Below are 17,685 nucleotides of genomic sequence, written 5' to 3'. Positions count from 1 at the left end.
CTGGCCCCCGTGTCCCTGCCCCTTGTGACTGTGCCCCGGGCCCGGCCAGGGGCCTTCGCCCTTTACACGGGTTGTGTAAAGCTGGCTCATCCCATCACCACCCCGGGATCTCCCCCCCGGATAATATTCAGTACGCACCTGCTGGAGAGAGCGCGGGCATTTTTAAAATTTTCTTTTTTTCCTTCCCCCAAAAAAGCCAAAAGCCCAATCTTTGCTTCAGTAAAGGTTGCCAAGGATTACTAAGCAGGAGCGCAACCGTGGGAAAACACAGCACTAAGGGAAACATCTCTGGCTTCAGCTTTCAAGAGCCATGTTCACAGGAAAACACAGATTCCTGACTATCGTTATTATTATTAATTCATAAATATAAAATCTCATAAGCATTCCCACGAACTGTTTTACAGTCAGTTGCTAATATGTGTGTTATGAATACATATACGCACATACGGCATTCAGGAGATGAAAACCTCATGTTTCATGCTCACCTAAATGTTTCCATCTAGAAATGGAACTATCTTCAGTTTAACTTAATGTTGTCAAATTCAGGTATTACAAAACTCAGGTTTTCCTTTCTAGAAAGTTCAGTAACTAAGTAATTTTCTAATTAGTAAAACCAAAATATTGCACCACTAAGAACCAATATAGGCATATGGAAATGGTTTCGCTGCATAATCCCAGAAACACACAAAGAAAGCACAGCATAAAAATTTCAAAATTAACTGATTTTCACACAATTAATTTCTTAATTAGAATTCCTTAAGGTATTTGGAAAAAAAATTGTATGTAACATTTTCTTCGTCATATGAGCCTGGCACATTTGTTTTCACAATCAGCTATATGAAGGACTTGTTTTGTCTCCTACATACTGCACCTCTGGGAGTGATGTTCAGAGAAACACACAATTTTATCCTTTTACCATCTCCAAATCTCTGCTTCTCCCCAAATACTATTTGCACCTTTACTTAGATTACTTAATCTATGACACTGTCCTAACTTGTATCTGCTCAAAAAAGGAGTACATCAAAAAAAAAGAGGACACTTCTCAATTAGGTAATTTGCTGATGAAGATCTGGAACACAAACAAATGATAGGGCACATGCATACCTGGTTAGAAAAATTACATATATCACACTACAATAATACATTGCTAAAGGTGAGTTAGAGCTGTACTGAATATTACTGAATTAAATGAAGGGAAAAGACTAAGTGGGATATAAAAAGAGGAATTTTACCCATAAGTCACATGAAGATATCAATTGGATTTGCTGACATGAAATAGTACCTCCTGGATGTCATAGTTGAAAAAGGATGTAAACCCAATAAGAAAGCCCAAAGATGACCAATCTAGAAAATATTACTTCCTTAAAAAAAAAAAAAAAGTGTGGGTTGTTGGGGTTGTTTTTTTTTGATTAGTTGGGTTTTATTTTTTTAATTTATTTTTGATACAAACGACTAGACTGAGAATATCCAAGTATTTTAAAGAGTAATTAAAGAGATGTAGAGAATTCATTTTTCTTCATTCATAATGGACAATAAATTCCTCCCACATCAAGGAAGATTAGGTTAGACATTAAATGAAATCTTCTCACTATAAGCAAAGTGAAACAAAATAAGAGACTGCAATCTAATAGTTTTAAAAATGGCCATACTGTGAGTGACATAAATGTAGCTGATCCTGCTTTGAGAATGTCAAAATGGACTACAGGAACTTCTGATGCCCTTTTAAACCTTTTTCCCAAGTCTATAAAGATTGAAATAATTTGTCCTTTCAGCCCAGACAGAAAACAAGAGAGATGTATTCTCAAAAATGTCAGATTTTATATCCATATATCCCTTGGGTACACCTTAGATGTGCCCTATAAAACAGAAAGCTACCAAAGAGATACTACTTTAACAAAGCTAGATTTAAGAACAATAAAAAGTCTGACTTCAAACAAAGCTTTCTACAAGTTCTTGATGGATGAAGGAGAAAACTGGAAAATAACTGTTAATTTTCACCATATTTTCACATGCAGAATTTTGTAAGCAAACTCTGTTTCTTTTCACCATCTAAAGTACAGTTAGATTGCTCCACAGAGATAAGCTACCGCATGAAGCAGCAAAAATTAGTTTTAAAATTTCAGTTTATCTTGTAACCACATCTTTAAGAGGCAGATATCATCTCCTGTCTATTCATATCTTTGCTTTAATGGTCAGCTGCTGCTTCCATCTCTTTGAATCTCCCTGCAAAGATTAAGAAGGATGTGAAGACTACTGGTCTAATGGCACACAACTTAACTCCTGTACTAGGACACAGAGAAAAAAGGGAACGTTACTTCAGTTACAGTGTCAATTCTTATTGTATACATAAACATTGTCTGAGTAGTTGGAGGTTTATTAGTAAATTTTAGGTTAACCCATCTACATTGTTTTTCACTAAAGAGAGTAAACATGACATTTGCAGCACTACCAGTAGTAGTGGCAGAACACTAAGTCACTTTCAAGCAAGTTTTCTCATGCAAGACACACATGCCTGGTGCACATTTCTTCCTCTTTAAAGGACTGTGCCACATCTGAAGGCAGCACTTCGTAAGCTACCATGAAATTGGTTCAAAACAGCCGTATTTCAGTATACTTCAGGTGTGCTTCTGATAGGACACAAGTGGAGTTGAATAACTTGAATCTTGATAAAATTTTTTTCTCACTAAAATCTGTTATCTTCTCAACAGTCTTACAGATTGAGAGGTACCTTCTGCTCAGGAGGTCTGTATACCCTCCCTTTGTTTCAGCCTTAAAATATTTGATTTGCAACCATAGAAAAATATTTTCTTAGGCTGCATTATTTTGAGCAACTTCATTTGGGAAAAAAATTGCAACGAATATTAAGTTAAGAATTAACTGACTTACTAGTGGGAAGGGAAAGAATATCCAGGCAAGCAGAATGGAGCTAATGACTATAAATGGAAGGAGGAAGAGGTTACTTGAAAAAATTTGTGAAGACACTTCTGTTGCAAGAGAATTAAAAAAAAAAAAAAGTCATATTAACTTCAGCTACCCGTTTTTAGAATCAAATTATGAAAAAAAATCATGCTGACAATGTAGCAAAACTGCAGCTATTATAGGTTTCCTGTTTATCACTTCTAATTTCCTGATGATGGAGTAAGAAAAATCCTATACAGTTCTCAAGATATAATTAAATGTGTTACACTGAGGATACAGCACTATAGCTGATGTGTTCTCCATACACTGGGAGGCTATGTAGTATTTCTTTCAAAACAAATAATCCAGTTAAGCTGTGATTTAAAAAACAACCAGCCCCACTCGGCCCCAGCAAACTCACCTGCCCAAATGTTGCCTTTTTTACTTCCCTTCTGAACTAGTTACTATTCTAACTGATACTGACAGAACAAACAACATTTACTTAAAATTGCATGAACCTCTACTTACATGAAGACACCTTGGACAAAGCCAATAACCTCTCAGACTACAGTAAGAGTTTTCATTTTTGGGTTGGAGGAGGAAGGGGCTACTTACTTAGTCTGAACTCTAAGACATCCAAAGGCGTAATTCCACAACTGCTGAAGTTGCTATTCCTCAGCAACCTGCTTCAGTCTCATCCCTGCATTTCCCTCTGCCTTATTTTGTTCTCATCTGCTTCAGTGGTCAGACTCACAGCTGAGTTGATTTAGTCCACTAACTCAACAGAAAGCCACTTACCACAGGCTGGTTTTCTATTAACTCAGATTGTGTCCCATGACAGCCGAAGCTGAGCTAAGTTTCTATGAGCTACTGCTGCGATCCTGCCTCCTCTGAGACACGCACGCAACCAGCCAGAATCGCTCTACAAGGGCTTGTGCAGCTGCACGGTTGGACCAGATTAGGAAACTGAGTGGAGTTAAAATGAGAAGGAAAGGTGTGAGTTTGAGCCCTGTTCATTTCATTATCTGGTTCAGACAGCCACGTAAAAAAGGGACAGGAACATGTATGACTCACTTCCACTGGTAGGACCCATGTAATTTACTTTTCCCCCCCCCCTCCAATTACAGCCTAAGCCAAACTTATTCTCACAAATGATGTCAGGGTATAGAAAATAAAGGTCTCTTCATAACCCTGAATGATGAGTTTCTTAAAGACAATACCTTTGTTTTAGGGGAGAAAAGGCAGTGGACACTACATGTTCTGGAGGAGAAACTGCAGCAGTAGAACACCGGGCTTTTCCTACAGGGTTCTGACTCAATTACAAAGGACAGCCAAGAGGAAATTCAATGAAACTGAGGCAATAAACACCAAAAGAAACGCACAAATAAGTAAGCAGTCCTTATCTATCTGGATAAATGAAACAAGTATGGACCACCATGTGGCTTCCTTAAAGAATTCCTTAAACTGAAACATGGCAAAAGATAATATCCTACTTCTCATGTTGAGAAATTGGTAATATTTACTTCCTCTAGTACAGGAAAAACTGACTATATGTGGAACTGGCAAACATCAGCCGCTGATTGGACTTGTCTCTATCTGGATTTCCTAATATTTGCATGATCACTGTAGCACACAGACCCAGCAGCGTCAAGTGTTCCTTCAGCCAATACTCAAAAGGTTTTGTAAGTGCGGAGCAGGGGGAGAACTCGGTATGTATCTGCTGAATTCAGAATGCTGTACGACAACAAATAATTACCTTAAAAGAAATATTTTAAGAATAGCATCTTGTACAAAAACATATTTCCCAGAACAGACTGCAGAAGCTCATTGCAAGTACTGTCACAGTATTTTAACCCAGCCCAGTACATAAGAAGCTAACACGTATAATACCAACTCACTCCTATCTGTGGCCATATTACATAGGTCGCACATGTCATTTGCAAGAAATGAAGTGGAAAAAAAATCCATTCAAGAGCAGAAACTTGAATGTGCTAGTTATCCATCAAACACTGACTTATATTTACATGTATAAATATTGCACTCCATGTTTGATCAGTAGAGGTCTTATGAAGGGAGAAGTTCAGTGCAGCAGCAAAAATGTTTAGGTCTGATTACAATGTGCAGTGGAACAACGTGTTATTTTTGTACATAAGGGCAGACTAAGAGACATTTTAAGAGAGATTTAAACTCTGAATTCAGATGCAGGCTAGAATCTAGAAAATAAGACAATATCACATTTTAAATCCTATTTTTAAGGATTCTATCCAAGCTTCAGTGGAAACAAGTTTGGTAGGAAACGCTGCCAGTGACAGATGTAGAGCATTCTTCTAACACTTTCAGCTGCTGACTAATGAGTAGGTGTCTGATAGGGCAGTTGAAATGAAAAACAGCTCATTAACCCAAGCCTATGATTTCATGTAAAGCTAGTTAAAGAAAAAAAATTCAGACCAAGCATTTTCCTCTGTAACGTTTATTCAGTGGTTATTCACCCACTAGCTATCACAGTTCCTAATCTTTAAAATGTTATGTAGTAATTCAGGCTGGATAATTGCTAAATATTTTATTATTAATAATTTAATACTCATTAATATTAAAATATTTACTCATTGGATAGACAATATTTTCCTGTATGAAAAACAAATTGCCAGTTTTTCCTTTAAGAAATATATATGCTTACCACACACAATAACTCCTCCAAACATTTAAAAGAAAAATACGAGAAAGTCTGTTTATTCAACACTATGACAATGTTTTTAAAATCAAAGTTCAAAGACAAAGTCACTAAATTAACATGGCAAAAAAAACTCTTCACAGTTCTTTCACATGATACTATACATATACTACACTCACTGACACTTAAGCATATTGATGTAGGGAAGAGATTCTGCAGTATTTTCCATGATGGAAATTTTGTTTCAATAAATCCCACACAATCTTGGGCTGCAAAAATACTGCAAAAGCATCAACACAGCCAGGATCAGAAGAACAGCGCTTAGCATACTGAGTGAGTCCAATGTAGTTGGTGTACAAGGCAGAAGAACATAATCTGTTTCACAGAACGGCATTCATTGATGTTTTGCATGAGAATTAATTTGTTTTGCCTTTTAAATGCATTACATATTAGGGCAAATTACCTTTTACAGCAGTATTATCTTGTTTTACCTACCAGCTCACTTGGTATAAAATATTGTAGCTGAACAGTGATGCTACCACCTTGCAGCTGGACAAAATTCCTTAATTGCCATGCATACACACAAGAAGCATAATTAAACTGGAATGGCCAAAGTACTGCACCTGTGTTCTCTACCTAATATACAACTGGCAGGAGTAGGTTTCTGTGATGAAGTGACACTAAACATTGAGATCTCCAGTCTCAACAGCTTATAAGAAAAGTGCTCCTCAAAACCCCAAAGTAGTCCATTACCACTACGATTTCCATAAATGCAATTACATTGCAGTGTATAATGAAAAAAAAAGACACTAGGTTTTAAAACAATAGGTAACACACTCTGCTTGATGTTGAACTTAACCTGATAGGAGTTTGTGGAAATGACCAACATGTATGGTTGAATTTCTCTGTAGCACAGAGAACAATACTTGATTTACTTTAATTGACCTTGGCAGCAGTTTTGCTTAATTATCTGTACTCTACAGTTGAGAGAAACATACAACTTCACATTTCTAACCTCTTGAGAAACTATCACTTTCTCCTCATTTCTCGTGGTTACAACAAATTTATCAATGAAAATTTGCTCCAATTTTTTTTTTTAAGTGTTAGAATCTTAAACTGGAATCACCTCTCCCACAATCTTTATTCACCAGACTTTAATACTGTACAGATGATGAAAACAGAGCTATCTCCTAGACAGCCATTTATGACTTAAAAACATTAGGAAAGATCTAACAACACTTGCCTCCCTATCAGAGTCCTATATCACAGGCAGACAAGTTGAGACACCACCCTGATATTCTCCTCTTGCACAGAAGAGACTCAGAAGCTGGCATAGCTCTGAAGTCTCTGCATGGGAAAAAAAAAAAAGAACACATGCACTCCACATGAAATGTGCTCTGCAGAAATGGCACCCATATGATGTGTCATGTTTATTATTCCTTTATTCCTTTTTTTTTCTTTTCAATAGATTTGACTGATATGATTTCAATGCTGAAAGTACTACCAAGTCAGAAATAGACATCTCCACCAGAAGGTCCAAACGAGGGCTGCTCAAAACACACGGCAAGATCATCAACAGTGAAATACAAAAACCTGTTTAATCGTGCCACATGCAGTTATTCTACACTAAGAAAACAGCATAGTATTCCATACTCTGTACATCTTAGCACTAGAGTATACATATCCATAACTGTCAATGTGGCTCATTTCTTCCTACCTCGATACATACCCTTTACGAATATTGTACCCACATTTTCAAGATCAAAAAAACTCGAAGACGTAAATAGTGATTTTGTATATAAACTAGCAACGGTATTTGAAAACTGAATTGCAATTACCATCTTTAAGGTTACTTAAAACGATGTTCACTTTTATTTAAAACAGAAGACAAAAAACCTCAAGCTCAAGCACATGAACAAAACGACACTGCCATCATAGGAGTCCTCTATAAAGCTATAAAAGGATTCTATCCAGCTTTAAAAAGCACATACAGTAATGCTCTGAAAAAGCCTATTTTTGAATCATGCCCAAATTTACATATGCATGACTAACACATGTTCATTGGGAAATTTTGCAATACTTCAGAATATTACAGAGCGCTTTTTTTTCTCCCAAATTTGTTATTCTAGGACTGACAGAGAACCTTATCTTTTAAAGACTATTACTTGCCTGTTAAAGTTAGTTTTGTGACATAATCATATTTGATGTTGTATAAAACCTTTTATCCCAATCAGGGCACCTTAATATTGTATTTAAGAATTCTTACTGCAGCATTCTCTTATGTATTGTAGGGATTCATACCACATCATTAAAAATCTTGCCACTTTCTACAATAGTTATCTAAATGCTGCACATTTACAGTTTGCTAAAATCAGCACATAACACATACGAATACAAGTATGCTCACCTGTTTGTACTGTTAAAAATTCCTCGTAGCATATAAACTAAGTGGACATAATAGGCAGGGGATTATCTTAGAAATACATAACTAGCAAGACTGCACCATGGGGGAAAAAAGGAAAAATAAAAATAAAACTGTCAATGTGTAATGGAAGTATGATAAATGATAAATTCTTAGAAATTCTCTTTTTTAATAACATATATTTTTGAATCATTAAATTTTACTTTTCTGTATTAACAGTCTTGAATAGAAGTGAAACATAGTAACACTGAGATTGCTACTTAACCACTTATGAAATGTCACACTGCTGACTGTCCTATTTTTTTGTTCTTTTTTGATCCTGGTCAATTACTCAAGAAGTCCATCACAGCAGCAACTTCAGTCCTGCAGATGCCAGCACTCATCCACCACTCTTATGTGGTAAGGGACAACTATAATTCCAGTAAAATCAAAGAAAAAAAAATCTTTTGTTTTTCCTAATCAATGAAGTTGCCTAGGGAAAATTCAGAAAATACTAAATTTGATCTCCTAATGGCTTAGATAGTAAACTAAGCATACAGAATCTACAAACGAGCGCTAGAGTTTTCTTAATATGCATGCGAGAAGAGGTGGAAAAAAAAAAGAGATAGATCTGGAACTAAATGTAATTATCTCACAGAAGGGGGGAAAAAAAATGATGCCCTTCCTTTCCCTCAGCATTAAATACAGGTTGTTTTTTATTAATCAGTATTTTGGAGAAACGATCTGTATGATGGTCTTTGGATACTAATTCCACAAGAGATGTATTACTGCAGCTGTCAAGCGCACAAGTAACAAACACACAGTTCATAACACATCCGGCCACTGAAAAGTTTCCTCTCAAAACTGGCCAAGCGCAGCTAGATGAGTAGCACAAACACATCGCATTGAAGCTCTAGAGCTTTTCCCAGTATATAATGTATTGGGGTGGGTGTTACAAATTCATAGAGCTAACCTAGAAACAAGAACTGAAATGAAGATGATCCATCAACATCACCAGAAAGCAATGCCAGCACACAAGAAACTAAAAATCATAGACATTGTGGAATTATTTGCTAATTAACCTTGAAAAAATTCTTGATAATGTAACAGTGAATTCAAGCTTCTTGCATAAAGTTGAAGCGGGCAGTTGCAAAGAACACAAACTACTTTGGTGTGTGAATAGTCAGGTATTTACAAGCTTGGATACGATACTTTTAAAGTATTCATATTTAACACACGCTATCTCACACAGAACAGATTCTTAAATTTGTGAAAAACTTCAATATATTCTAAGTTACAAGTTGTTTTCTTAATAAAGCAAAAATTAAGAAGCTGATGAGTTTCTTACTGGCTGAAACACCCTTTGCCATTTATATTTCATATAATCAAAGCATTAACATGGAAGTTTTCAAATCATACTAAAATAAAACACAGGTTTAAGGCCAATAAGTAGCTTTTCCCCAATAAATAACTAAAAACAGAAATCAGCTTTCTGTAACTGAAGTACTTGGTATGACAAATGTTAGGTAACAATGAAAACTGGTTAAGCAGAAATTAAAAAAAGTTTGTTGGCACAGAATTTTTCTCTTTGGTGAAAACAGGCAAGATCTTTTCCAGGTGTTTTTCAGTTCTGAAGGCACTTCAGAGATACTTCTGAGTTATCTGTGGGCACACAAGCTACCTATTCTACCCAAACTAAATGATGTTGCACTGCACTGTGCTGCAGGGAGCTTCACTGCCAGTTTTGCTAATATATGGATTTTGATGCTCCACAAACCAATTGCATCAGAGACTTCTCTTTCCTGTGTACATCTCTATTCTTAGAGCCTATTAACTCACAGTTTATTTCCTTTTCTTTTTGGATTATCTGAGCTGTCTTGCTCCTCCATTTCCTGAACAAAGTCAGTGTGTACAACACTAAATGTAAGCTGCTTCAGTGAATATAAATCATACCACACTAACACCAGTCACTAGGGCAAATAGACTGGTATTTCCGGAAGCCTACCATCAGCAATTTTGTGCAACGCCCAGGAGAAAGTTCAAGGCATGCCTGAAGATCAAAAACTATTTCCTAAATCAGATACCTTGACAAAAACCCACACTGGCAGCTCCTCCTTCCTCTTCCCACTATTACAGGTGATCCACTGACCTCAACTCCAGCCTGATGGCACAGAAGCAAGGTGGTTATCTCAGCAAGAGAGAAAGTCTTTTAGAGCTTACCAGGTATAAGCTTTCACAGATCTATTAGCTTACCAGTTACAAGCTTTCAGCAGACCTTTAAAGTATGCAAAGACAACCCTGTAAGTTGTGCTTAAAATACAGTCTCATGTTAAGCACACCATACAGCAGTCAACCCAAAAATATTTGAAAGAAATACACATCTCTTGGTCTACTAGCTAGAAGAAAGGTTTCCCAGGTACTGTAACCATAGAAGTAACAGCCACTCGTTAAAAGCAACTGGAGTTTAAATGCTGGTTAAACATAGCTAACCTGAAGGTACACTATGTTCTTTCCAGCAGTTCATATAAGTAAAACCTGCCTTAGCCATCTCAGTCCTTGAATTACAGCCTGCTAGTCCACTTTCACTTCTGTCCAGACACCAACATTAAACAACACACTTAAAACTATCCAAAAAGAAAATTTCTCAGCTTCACTTGACCCACTGAACACACATCAAGTCACGCATCTATGTATGTGTAGTGACTGGCCAACAGCGTTTGCAACAATCCCGATAGAATCACAGAACGTCAGGGGTTGGAAGGGACCTCGAAAGATCATCTAGTCCAGCCCCTCCTGCCACAGGAGGATCACCTACAGTAGGTCACACAGGAATGTGTCCAGGAGGGTTCTGAATGTCTCCAGAGAAGAAGACTCCACAACCTCTCTGGGCAGCCTGTGCCAGGGCTCTGTCACCTTTCACAGTGAAAAAGTTTTTCCTAATGTGTTTGTGGAACCTCCTAAGCTCCAGCTTGCACCCGCTGCCCCTTGTCCTATTATCCTGATAGGTGGGAATCAAGTCATAAGTGAGCACAGCAAATATACAGACACCTGCTATATTCCATGAGAGTGGACATCGTAATTAGTACCCATCACTAAATCAGCAATTCCACCAGCGTTTCATAGCAAAGTTTGACCCTCAGCAGCCTGGGGACACACATACAGCATCAGACATCCACCAGAGTTAAGCTCAACATCTTCTACTTCACTTGACAGTGGGGGGAGCGACCGCAGACTGAAAGGCAAATATAATGTGGATGAGTAACAATACTTCTACCATTTCTTCACATCTAAGTACATTGCATCAAAAGCACTTCAGGCATTCTTCTGCCCTTTATTGGCCTACTAGTTTAAACTGCAACAGAGCCAAAGCGGGAAGAGACCTAAAATTTCACCTCACCCTTTGTAAGATGGATTCCCTTCCCCTCTCCCATATGCAGTCATTTTTCTCATTCCCAGCTTGCTGTCCACTCTATTCCTGACTGTTTGCTCAGTTCTGGTCACCCTGAGCTGACAACCCCAGCACTACCAGAAACATACTATTTAAAACAGGACAAAATGAAAGATGATTGTTACTTGGTCTAGAATCTCCTTTGCAGATGAGTCTGAACAAAAGGTTATGCCAGTCAAGGAGGCCGTAAGCACGCCTTTTTACAAAAATCACTACTTTAACTCAGTACCATTTGCTTATGTCACACCCTGGACATGACAGTTTGTGCATGAATCTGCTACGTCAGTTTAAATGGACATATCATTCATAATCTGTGGTGGTTAACATTCTTACTTACAAATTCAATAAAATAAATTGAAATTAAATACAGAGGAGTTGTGTTGAAAAATTTTAAGCAGTATCTTGTATACTGACTGTGATATTGACAGACAATATTTCATATTCTTTTTGTAAAAACTGTCTCTGTGAAGAGAAGAACGTTGCAGTCTAATTGTATCTGTATGAAAAGCAGTATAACTCACATGGGCTGAGAAAACAGGTTTCTTATTTTCAAGAAACACTAATATATTATTTCAAGAAAACAATGACTAGAGGAAAAAAAATCTTATCCCTTGACATTTTCATATTGCTTACAATAGTACTACTCAATATTTCAGCATTCTATTTAAGCTTTTACTGCCAACTTCGAACACTGGAAAGCAGTGCGCACCACACTTCAAAACAACTTTTTTCAAATAAGCCTTCAAGGCAAATCAGTTGCTCACAAGCCATAGATCAATACACTGATCACACCTGAAAAATCATACCCTAACGCTACTACACACTACCATAAACACAGCATGCAAATGTTTATCTACAGAACAGACAGGAGTTAAAGATAAAAGCTTGCGTTAGTAAGAGAAGACATATCAAGTAGCAGCTTTTCATCAGAGATAGCAGTAAATACAATTCTAAAGGATCACAAAGCCTTAAAACTGACAAAGGAAAAATCCATAATCACTATCAAGACACCACTCCACTTGATCCATGCTCAGGAAAATCAGACCAATAAATAGTGATTGACTAGGTCTTCTCATCGTGCCAAGAGATATTTTAGTATAAAGTCGGGTTTGAGCACACTGCACTGAGGGCAGATGACTGGTGTTTCACAGAGAGAGACTAAAACCTCCTCTTTTATGCGCTATGAGTGAATATACTTTCACATACACATTTCTGGGTTGAAGGAAGTTACAGATATTTCCTATAGTGAATGCCAAGAAGACAACACACTCGAGTCCTCATATAAGGAATGAAAGAAGAAACAAAAAAGCCCAGTATGTTTGAGCATGCGAGTATGTGCAAGTTTGCACATGTGTATACTTGATACATAAAGTACGTTTTCCAGATATAGTAAGTATGTTAGCTGAGATGCTTCTCTGTCTCATGCCAAAGATCCCCCACAAAAATTCTAATTTAGAAAGACATACCTTTCAAAGCTGGCAGTTTTTGAAGCTCCCTGTTATTGCTAACATTAAACCTTGAAGAACTCTGCCGCTTTTCCTTCTTCAGTACTGTCTGTGGTGCTGGTACTTTGATTTTAGATAGTTGTGCTGGGGGAGGAGTGCTGTTTGATTTTTTGTTTGACACCTGTTTAAAAAGAAGTGAAAGCAGTTAATTGTAGCTAAACTCAGAAAATCTTCTAAAACCCAACTTTCTGGTACAGAAATAAGTGAAGTAAATTAAGCTCTTAATCAAATTGCTCTATTCATCATCCTCTGAATGTGTAACTTTGTATTCTTCCATTCAATCTTTTCAGTGTTCATTTCTGTACCACAGCACTCATATAGATGGGAATAGATTACCTTGTTACACGCACTAGCCCATTTATTTGAAGTCACCAGCCAACTGAAAAGAAATTTTGAAATAATGTACTCCCTCAGCTACTCTCACCTTTTCCCTGAGACATCTAGGTCTCTCAAGCATTTGGCTGTCTAACTTCAGCTTCAAAAGGATCACAGGCCCTTGTCTATTTGCAGCAGGTGAACCTTTCACTGCTGTGTGTACTGTGCCCTGCTGCTAGAGTCCTGGGCTTGGTTAGGGCACTCAGGCTTTGATATAAAGTTAAACGAGCAAGTCGTTGTATTGTAGTAACTTCAGCAGCTTCCAAAACATACATAAGGACTTGTAGCAGTTTGCTGCCTACTCAAAGCAATTTGCTTTTACTGTAATAATCCCTATCAGGCTGTCAGTGTACCTCTGTATGAAGTTTATAACATAAAACCAGAAAAATGGTTCCTGCCTATAGGTTTCCAGTTTGTTGTTATTTCACAGACTGCACTTGACAATGTTCTCTCTCAAGCTGAATAAAGTGCATCATTAAGAAAAGCCTGTCAGAACTTGTGATGTTGCCTCTCTCACTCTTTTTTTGAAGTAGGAAAAGCAGGTTTAAAGTAGGCAATAGTTAACTTTTTAACTATGAATACCTTCCTGTCACTCTTTACAAGAATGATAAAACATCAAGGAGTGCCTTACACTAAAAAAATATAGAAACAGCTGAGCAGGAAATCTTGCTCTAAGTATTTTAATTAATTTTACAGGACCTTTAAAGGCTGTAGAAGGCTTTCAAATTTGCAAACTATTTTACACTGAAGTACAGGTCTGAAAATACACTTTGAGTCTTTTCTCTTACAGGAAAGACTACATTCTGCTTTTCAGAAAGTGCCCACATGATAAGAAATAGGAAAAAAACCCCCACATCAGATGGGAAGGGGATTTGGGCTGGAAATCAAGCTGTAATGCTGCTACTTCGGCAGTTTGAATGGATTCAATTAGACTTCTGTTAAGTAGAGTAGATTTGAAAGTAGTGTTTCACTCCTGCATGAAGTAACACCAATGGCATTTTCATAGGGACATGGCTAAAATAACAGCAAACAATTTTTACATTCATGAACAATTTCCATATGGTCTGGGTCTGCACACATTCAGTGCACATGAAAACATTAGCACACAAATTTATCTACCTTTAGAGTCTTTAAGAAAGTAAGTTCACTCAAATTTTGTTTTAGTAGTACAACTGCGAAAGAAATGTATACGCTTCAAGAATAGATTAACAACTGTGCTGTATTATGTACACAGTACTTTAATATATTGAAGGTATGGACAGAAAGCAACATCTAGTTTTCATTAAACACATTTAAGATGACCATTGCAAATTCAGGATTACAATAGCAAACCACCCTGACAGCCTTACAGAACAAATAAGGGGAGACAATACACTGAACACTGGAACCCTTAAGTTACCAAAAATATTCTAGAACTTGTTTCAGTAAAAATGCATACATCAGCAAGTTAAAAGAATTTATGTACAAGTAATACCTGTTACATTGCATTTTCCAGACTATTTCACTTTTTAATGCCAAACACTAAATGCTTAAAAGCCTTTTTGCTGAAATATAACTGATTTGTAAGGTAAATTCTACCCTTTAATTCAAGTTAAAAAAAAAGCATTCCAAATAAACCACACGTAGACTAAACAGAAAGAAAAACATGACTAAAATTAGGAAGCAATGACTTACCATGTATTAAACAATAACAGTTAATTCAGATGCATTACAAGCACTACTACTGCACAGGATTTTATACTTTCAATATTGTGCTGAAGTCTAATGGTGTTTTTCTGAACTGGCTATCTTCCACTGCCACCTGATTCTGTTCACTACTTGGAACAGGAAAAGCCACTTTCCTGTTTCCTCTATTCCCAAACAAATTCTCAATTTTGAATTAACAAGTGCTTGCATATGCTTGCACGTATGTGCACACTACAGTATCCTAAGCTAGCACACACCTCAAAGAAGCAAGTATTCTAAATTGCAGATAAATTCTAAAATTAGCCAAAAGCAGTTATTTAAGAGGATGGGTAACATTTCCAATTAGAAGTGTTGAAAGAAAGCTTTTTTTTTTGTTGCTATGGCAACTTCCCATCTAGCAGTGATGCCTTCAGAGTAATTCTAGCCCTGGATCGCTGGCTAATTTATCCAACAGACTTTCTCCTCCTTGATCATCTCTGCTCTTCAGTCATGCTCCACAGTCATTCTGCCAGCACACAGCAGAAAGCTGCCAAAACAGCTTCCAGTTCATTAATATTTGAATACTACACAGCTGCACCCAGCGACCTCTGCAAGTGGCACTACGGTGCCACCACAAGAGAATTGGCCTCCAGAGCTTTCAGATGACCAGCCCTTAGACAAAAGGGCACCTGAAGTCAGTTAATTCAACCTAAATCACACGGCTCAGTGATTTTAACTACCCATCTAAAAAAAATAATTAAAAAAAAAAATCAGACTAACATTTCTGTGTATTCATTTGCTAAAGATTTCAAGGTAGCATACTCAACTTTTTACAAAGGTACAGTGCTTATTAGTTCAGATCAAAGATCTAAGCTCAGCTTCTTCCTCCCAGTAACAAAACAACTTCAGAAACCACAACCACTGAGAATAACTGGTGGAAATGCTGCTACATCAGTAAACAATTCCACTTAACACCAGAACAGTCAAGAGCGAAAGGCAGGGAGGAGAGGAGGAGGTTTCTTGTGAGTAACAACAATTCAGGATAGACAGTCCTTGCATCCCCTCCTGGATACTTCATTCCCCTGAACGTTTACACAGGCAAGTATAGATCAGAGCACAATACAAAGTTTGTGATAAGGGAAAGAAAGCTATGAGTAAAGCAAACACATCTACAGTTACATACAGTTTTTCTATGTAAATTAAACTGATTGTCATCAAATAGGTTACAGCTATTCAAAAGTAAAAGTTTCCATCTAAGACATAATAGACACAACACTGGGATTTGCAAGGGTGCTCCACTCTGCATCCCATGCACGTCAACAAGTGTTTCAGGAGACTCTAGTCTTCCCTTTCTGACAGTTCCCCAGAAAATCAGTATTCAAGGTACCTTGACGAGGCATGGGCAACCAAAAGAACTCTGTCCTACCTTACCTTTCAAAGCACACTCACTAATAAGTGAATTAGACTAAAGCACACAAAGCCTTCTGCTACACAAGATCAAGAGTCTGGCCAAGCTAAGCCTAGAGAGAGGCCAACTCTAGAAGGACATAGCAAGCTTTCATACTAAATCATGTGGATGGATCTGTCATTCAAGATTAAAAAAAAAAAATAGTGGCTGGCCTACTACTGACAAAATCCAGATCACCTCCTAAGCACAGCGCAAGAGAGATTCTCTTCCTCTCTCCACTAAACCCAAGTGTGTATCAGTGTGTACACTATCCTAGGATGGCAGCAGCGAACCACAGACCAGCAAGAGCCTTGATAAAAACTCTGGACTACAAAATCTGAATAGATGAACCTTGTAGCACCTAACACGATTAAGATTCCCTACAAAATGCAAGTACACAGAGCAAAACACACAGAACACTTCCCATGGGGATTATCTGTCTGAATCTGAGAACAGACGGAGAACGCTTCTATTAATGCAGAATTTATCCCTTCTTTCCCTTTTGGTACTCTTAAGTAGCTTCCATGGACTTATTAAGATAGAGAGAGGTCTCATCTATAGCACCCAGAAGAGCTCATTTCTTGCCAAAGCAGCCTCAGAAGGGGCTATGAAAGTATTCTGGATTACATTTAAAACATAATTAAACTGAAATACAATTTACTGAAACTAAACAAAGAACACTAGAAAATATGAAAGGGACATTTATAACTTCATTTTCAAAACTATATGGGAGTCCAGTACGTTATCAAAATAATTTGGCTAAGAGGTTAAGGCCCAATACATAACCAATGTAATTAGGCTGAGAAGTTGAACTTTTAACTCACCTCTTGAGATGAGAACTGAAATCAAATATAAAGGAGTCAAAATGGGTAGAGAGCAACTAGAAGTGTTCCATACAGTTTTCCTCCCTCTGTAGTTAACTTCAAAGTAGTGTGAAAATCTCTGAACCTTCAAGGAATCTTGAACTCTGCTGCAGAGCCCTCTCCTTTGGAGATCTTCATTTACTGTTTTGGAAGGGGGAACAGAGACAGATCATACCTGGCATATGGCCCAGTAGCCATCAACCTGCTAAATACATCCACAGCACACCTGCAGGAGGTGGGCTGCTGGTGTCAGATTAGCAGTTGGGACCCAGGCAAGTTGTTCAAGACAGCACACTGCCAGCAGAGCAGTATTTGTCAGCTGATTTCAGTGTTGTGTTGTTAATGCCACCAGTTCAACATGCCTTCCAACAGGATGACATCAGAACAAACTCTTGTTATTATGGCAGTAAAG

The 17,685-nt window shown here is 37.5% G+C and overlaps 1 protein-coding gene across 1 annotated transcript in view; it reads right to left on the bottom strand.

Moving 5' to 3' along the window:
- Window positions 1-13,038, bottom strand: part of PPP2R5C (protein phosphatase 2, regulatory subunit B', gamma) — a 64,467-nt gene extending 51,429 nt beyond the window's left edge. Inside the window, exon 1 of the mRNA XM_009871306.1 lies at window positions 12,885-13,038. The gene's annotated coding sequence lies outside the window, so the exon portion shown is untranslated. The remainder of the gene's footprint in view (window positions 1-12,884) is intronic.
- Window positions 13,039-17,685: the final 4,647 nt, after the last annotated feature.

Source organism: Apaloderma vittatum, unplaced genomic scaffold, assembly GCF_000703405.1.
Source record: "Apaloderma vittatum isolate BGI_N311 unplaced genomic scaffold, ASM70340v1 scaffold10126, whole genome shotgun sequence".
Lineage (NCBI taxonomy): Eukaryota > Metazoa > Chordata > Aves > Trogoniformes > Trogonidae > Apaloderma > Apaloderma vittatum.
This window is presented reverse-complemented; position numbering and strand designations above follow the sequence as displayed.